We start from the raw sequence: 6,694 nt of genomic DNA on the forward strand, positions 1-6,694 counted from the left end.
GATGCTACTAGTTTCAATGGAGACTGATACACAAATGTCCCCTTTGCACTGGAATATAGATTGCTCTAATGATAAAGTCAATGTACTGTTTTGGTTGTTACAGGACTTCACTAGCAACAGATGCTAGTTAGACATTTAAAACTTTTCCAGTGACAAGACATTACTGTTTTATGTAGATTGTATTGATTTACTAATTGCAAGGCATAATAATTTATCAGAAATCTATTACTCTCTGTGACAGGGTGTGCATACCCCACATTGAGCCAGAAGGGATTAACCCCACACTATGGGCGGAGGAAGTTCCATCCCTCAGACTGTACTGGGCATGCTCCAAGTGCTATGCTAATATAAAAGGGAGAAGCCTGGCTCAGTCTGAGTGGACTGCTGGAGAGGAAGGACCTTTGATGGAGGTTCCATCTGAGGAGGCACCACAGCCTTTGCCTAGGGGAGCCGGAGATCTGTGGCCAATGGAGACTGAGGGAACTACTTGCGCTGAGGAAGTTGGAGACCCTGATGCCCCATGGACCGCAGCTTCAGGAAGAGCGGTAGGAAGTGACCCACGGAGGTATCTCCCACCCGTGTGAGGTCAGTGTGCTTTGGTGGGATTCCCTGCTGATCCAATAGTGGACCACTCTGCCACTGCTAGGGCCCTGGGTCAGGGCCTGGTGGAGTCGGGTGGGCCTGGGCCCCCCTACCATGGCCTCCACCGGCTCAAGGGCTGCTGTATTGACTCTGGCCGCTAGGCCATGCTGCCCTAGACTCAAGCAGGGGTGCTGGAACAATTTGTATAGTGGGGGTGCTGAGAGCCATTGAACCAAACTGTAAACCCTGGATATGATGGAAACCACTTCAAGCCAGGGGGTGCTGCAGCACCCCCTGCACCCATAGTTCCAGCACCTATGGGCTCAAGGGCTGCTGTATTGACTCTGGCTGCTAGGCCATGCTGCCCTGAACTAAAGGGCTGCTGTATTGACCCTGGCCATTAGGTCATGCAGCCCTGAACCCAAGGGCCGCTGCTTCGACTTTGACCCTTGCACCTCAGCATGGTGAGGCCCAAGGCAGTTGGGTGGACAATAATTGCAGTATCCACACACCCACAGTCCACCCCGACAGGAGATGGGGTGTTAATACACCTCCACACTCTCCCCTTTTATTTTTCTGTTCCTGTAGGAACATGAACATTCCTTCTGTTCTACAACCAATCACATCCATCCTTCATGCCATTAACATAGAGAAAACAAAGAGGCCTGATCCAAAGTCCATTGAGGTCAATGGAAAAACTTCCATTGACCTCAACAGGCTCTGGATCAGTTCCAGGGAGGGAAACTCACAAGCCTGTAACATTATCCAGATCCCTCATCAGAAGTTATTTGTGCTTTGTCTTGTCTTTGATTTCCTTTTCTCTCTTCCCCCTTTGGAACATGAAGACATTGTTATAGAGGCAACAGCTAGACCTTAATCTGCCCTCCTTGTGAAATCTTTTCTTTTTTAATTATTATTTCTTCACACTTCAGCTGTTTTGCACAGAAACCTCCTTTGCTTTTCTTCAGCAAGTTTTCCCTGACGACACCCAAGTTTTAAAACATCCAGTTCCATAAATGAGCTACTGTTGTTTTTTCCATGACAAACTCAAAAAGAACAAACCCTGGTAGAATGGGCGGGATTAGCACCATTTCCCTGTTTGTCTGGGTTTTGTGCCATCACGGATCATGATCTGCCAGTCTGAGGTGATGCAGTGCACACATGTGAGACTGCAAAACGGTGCAAGAGTCCCCTGCAACTAAGCTTCTCTGAACTTTCAAATCCTACCTGCAAAGTGGGCAGCTCTGAGCAGCTTGGATTCTAACAGGACTGTTAGTAAATCCAAATTGACCTAACTACCATTGTCAGGATAAGAAATGAACTGGGGCCAGGAGGAGTGAAATGACAGAACGAGGAGTAATGGTCTCAAGTGGTAGAGGGGGAGGTTTAGGTTGGATATTAGGAAAAACTTTTTCACTAGGAGGGTGGTGAAGCACTGGAATGGGTTACCTAGGGAGGTGGTGGAATCTCCTTCCTTAGAGGTTTTTAAGTCAGGCTTGACAAAGCCCTGGCTGGGATGATTTAGCTGAGGATTGGTCCTGCTTTGAGCAGAGGGTTGGACTAGACCTCCTGAGGTCCCTTCCAACCCTGATATTCTATGATTCTATGATTTATTTTAAATATCTACTAAGCCTGGTAGAGCTTATTTGAAACAGCCAAGACAGACATAGTCTTCCCTCAGATCTGTCCTCTTGACATTTACTGGCTCAGAGCCACACTGAGCCAGATTAGCAGACTCTGTAAATTGGCCTAAATCCATTGACTTCAAAGGATCTGTGCCTGTTTGCACCAGCTGGGGATCCAGCCCATTGATTTCAATGGAACTGTGCTACTTTATGCCAACTGGAGAGCTGGCCCAGTTCTGCTTTTATTACTTGATTTGCTGTAGTAAGTGGGGACATTTCAGGCAGAAAATGTGAGGGACTGGGAAGGCTTGTGAGTCTTTTCCAGGCTGAGAAGTGATACAAAGCAGCATGTGAGGAAGCAGCGCCTGCAGGCAAGTGCAGGGAATCTGTCAGGTACCGTCAAGCGGTCCATGGCATGATGGTTGCAGGAACTCTCCCTGCTGCAGATTCAAGGCAAATGGAAAAGAATGCTTGCTCCCCGGGTATGATCTGTGAGCATTCACAGTATGTACTGCGAGAGGAGTTAAACACAAAACTTTTGGCTCCCAAAACACAGGGTGACACCCCGCAAACTAAGGAAAACTCCGCCCTCATCTCAGTCAGCGGGAGGGTCTCGTCCTACACATTGTGCAAGCAGGTCTGATGTACCCCATTAGGAAGCAGTGGCAGCAGTGCTAGTCAAGTGTGGTTTGTGGATGTACGGTTATCGCTGGGGTTTCATACTTCCCTCCCAGCATGCTGTTGGAAAGAGAAGGGCTGTGAGGAGGAGTTCCTGTTCCAACTGAGGAACGGTGATGTTCCTCGATTTCTTTCCCTCTGCTTCAGCGCCTCACTGACCGTATCGTAATCAGGACAGGTGGGACACCTGGAGGAAGTCTAAGAGCTTGCTGCCCCCTGGGCACAATGGTGCAGGTGTCCCCTAATAGGAGGTACACGATACGAACCTCAGGGGTAGGTGGAGGCAACACTGATCAGGCTGTACTGTAGTTTCAGTGGACAAACCAGTCTCACTGTCCTGAACAGGAAATTCTATAAACATTGAGTGTGGGGGCTTGGAGCCAAATTCTGACCTCACTGCAGGGTAAATCCTGTAACTCCACTGGTGTCTATGAGCTTGCACCAGGTAGATACAACATTACCCATTGTCACTGGCCTATAAAACACCATGCTTTGTTCTGGCCCTATCCTTACAGTAATAGCTCTCTGGAACAGGGACTCTCTTTTCGTTATATGTGTGGATAGCTCTAAGTACAATGGAGCCTGATCCCTGGCTGAGACCCCTCGATGCTACCATACTATGAATTTTTATTGCTATTACAATCATTGTACTGACAACACCTTTTGTTTTAGGTCCTAGTTTGGGAGCTACTTTGTTTTGAATTACAGTGAGCTGAAAATGGCAATTACGGAAAAATTTCTCCAGATCCTCATTTATCTTACCCCAGAGGTTCCATGCATTCACTGAACCAGACCTCGTGGAAATATTTTCCCCTCTCTGATCAGATAAAATGTGCTGCTCCTGGAAATGTTACTGTAGCACAGTGAACGAAGGTAAACTCAAAGGACTGGTAGGAAGTCTTTCTCTTTAAGATCGATTATATGTTTGTACAGCACCTAGCACAATGGAGTCCTGGTCCATGACTGCGGCACCTACATACTACAATAATACAAATAACAACAATAATGATTGTGAACTGGTCCTAGATCGACATCCGCTTTGGCCATCTCCCGGTTTTAGAGTTCTTGCCAGGAAATCCAAATATAAGAAGTTCAGGCTTGTGTTGCCCAACCTGGTTCATATCCAGCTAACTCAGGGAATACGGAAATGTTTCAGGGGGCGGGAGGGAGGCTATTTCTTGTCCATCTCATGTGTGTATTTCTAATTGTCTGGGACTATGGGAATATGTTTCCCTTAAGGGTGTGGGTGTGTTGGATGTTCTGGGCACAGGCAGTCTGGAACTACTGGGTGTGGTGCTGAATGGAGTGGCCCCATCCCGATAGTCCACGAACGAACACCACCCCCACCCCTGTGCAAGGGGTGGAGGAGGAGCAGCAAAAGGGTTGCAACAACTGCTGCTGGTCAGCAGAGGCCTTCCCCGTCTTCCACAGGCGCCCAAGGTAGAGCTCGTCTCCTGGTGCACATGGTGGAGCTCAGTAACCCCTTGGAGACAAGGGGCTTGACAGAGATCTGCTTCATTCAGTGTCTCAGTTCCAGCTGCCTCTTCATTATATAACATGAGCCTCTTAAAGGTGAAGCTCCCAACAGACATCACTTGCTTACAGAATTCTCCCAAAATATTTGATGTGACTGTATCTGTATGTCTCTAACTCTAAAGCAGGTATCCCATTCTGCCCTGTTCTTATCTTAAAGTGTTTAAATCAAAGTCGAGGCTCAGATTCTCAACAACATCTATGGATGTTGCCACCCAAATGTCTATTGAAATTCAGTGGGATTTTGGGCACCCAACTCCCTTATATTTCATAGAGAATCCCAGGCATGGGGTGTCTCATGTTGACAAAATGTATTTCATCTCTCTCATGGTTCTGTTGTTCTTCACCATGAGAAAATGTTTGACCCCGAATCGCTTGACAGCCACGGAATGTTTCAGGTCTGTCCGGGTAGGACACACCTGCTGTGCTGCTGAATGAACCAAGCATGCTGGTGCATTCCCCCGATTTCCTTGGAATGTTAATGGACGACAAGTAGCACGGCAGGTGTGAGTGGGGACCAGCCAAGCGTGGGGTAAAGTGAGATAGCCAGGCTTGGAAAACCTGCACCTATACACATTATAATACATTGGGTCTTAATTCTGCCCTGGCTATCCCTCATGCCATCCTATTGACTGCAGATGGACGGTATGAGGCAAGTCAGAGCAGAATTTAGCCCATTATGTTTAGGTTGCACGTTTCTTGGGGAGGGGATGAAGTCTTCTTCTGTGTTTCGTAGAGGGCCAAGCACACTGTTGGTACTTGAGAAATAAAAATTCTAATAAATGTTTTACTGGGAGCCACCCAGTTCACTGGAAAGGTCAGACAGATTATTTTTCCTTTCCCCACATATGGCTTTGTGTCTTGGGGTCGTAAGAAGGCAATAGCCCTGACTACCCTACTAGGGTCAGGCCTGGATTCAGAGAACTGGGTACATAGAGATGTTCTCTTCCCACAGGCTGTTTATATTTGCTTTTCTTCCATTTATTAAAATTGATCACCTCTGCAGTAGCTCAGCTGACTTTCGATGGTGTTCCAAGTAAGTAATGTTAAACTACGATGATTGACATGATCCCTGACTAAGGGTGCCTACAACGGGAAATGCCGGGAGTTTCATGCTGAAAAACACGTTGAGTGTTAGTAGAATCCATATATCATACAAGCTGATGGGAATAAAACAATAGAACATACTAGACTGGTAAAGAAAGGAAATAAGGCCTCTGGAGCAAGAGGTGTTTTTTTTATAATTAAAGGATGAGTTGGTAATATTTGGATGGAGGCTTAAATATGACTGTTCTCTGCATTTACAATTGGAGTTTTGATCCGTCTCCTCACTGAGGTACTAAGGAAAAGACAAGAATGTTATTTATTTGTACCCAGTATTTGTATTAAACTCCTCTTCTCTCCACTCAAATCCAGCTGCTCCTACACTCCACATCTTTGCTATTAATCAGTTGTGATACCCAGATCTCCGATTTCAGATTTCTTTGGTCCCTCATCTCCACTGGCTGAACTATTTCTAATTGGCTAATCGGCTTATCCGGTTTGGTCCTTGATGTAAACCAGGTCTAGACATAATCTATTCCTGCAAGGCCCCCAGGTTCAAGGGGCCAATCTCACACTCTGTCCATCACTATTGTCAGCACGGTACCATATCTCAAAGCCATGCCAATGGACATTAGTAGGAGATTAAAATGACAGCTTTGGTTTTCTTACATGCCTTTTAATCATCTTAACATGCAGTCTAATGTTTCACTCTGTCATCTCTCCCCTGCATGAGCATATGTTCAAGGAAGAAAGCGACAACCCGGAGGGAGGAGAGGGGGTCCTGGAACACTGCAGGATGAATAACAAATGGAATATAATTAAACTAGGGGGAAGGCGAGACAGAAAACAAAGTCAAAATACAGCAGCCAGATAAAGAGCAAGAAGTCTAAAATTTCAACTCTTTAATGTGGCTAAAGAGTACAAATGTCCTACAGGTACCAGCTCCCTGCAAGTCCAGCTTCAAGGCCAAAGTTTTCAAACCCTAGTGCCTAAAACTAGGCTCCAGCATCAATATTCACACACCTAAACAGCAGCGGCCTGAGCTTCAGAAGTGCTGAGCCCCCATAAATCCCATTGGAGTGAACAGGGGCTTGGCAACTTTCAAAATCAAGCCTCTTTCACTTGGATGGTTAAATATGGATTTAGGAGCCTAACTTTAGATCACAGGGTTTGAAAGCTTTCACCTAGTCTTTTAGTTGAGATTTAATTCATGGCTAGAGACATTTAGGAAA

At 46.3% G+C, this 6,694-nt stretch overlaps 1 long non-coding RNA gene across 1 annotated transcript; it reads left to right on the top strand.

Moving 5' to 3' along the window:
* The first annotated feature begins 258 nt into the window (after positions 1–258).
* On the top strand, positions 259–5,234 carry LOC311517473. Its single transcript, XR_014710709.1, has 2 exons — positions 259–585; positions 3,558–5,234. It is a non-coding gene; the product is annotated as an uncharacterized lncRNA (long non-coding RNA).
* Positions 5,235–6,694: the final 1,460 nt, after the last annotated feature.

Source organism: Lepidochelys olivacea, assembly GCF_965140295.1.
Source record: "Lepidochelys olivacea isolate rLepOli2 genome assembly, chromosome: 3".
NCBI classification, from domain to species: domain Eukaryota; kingdom Metazoa; phylum Chordata; order Testudines; family Cheloniidae; genus Lepidochelys; species Lepidochelys olivacea.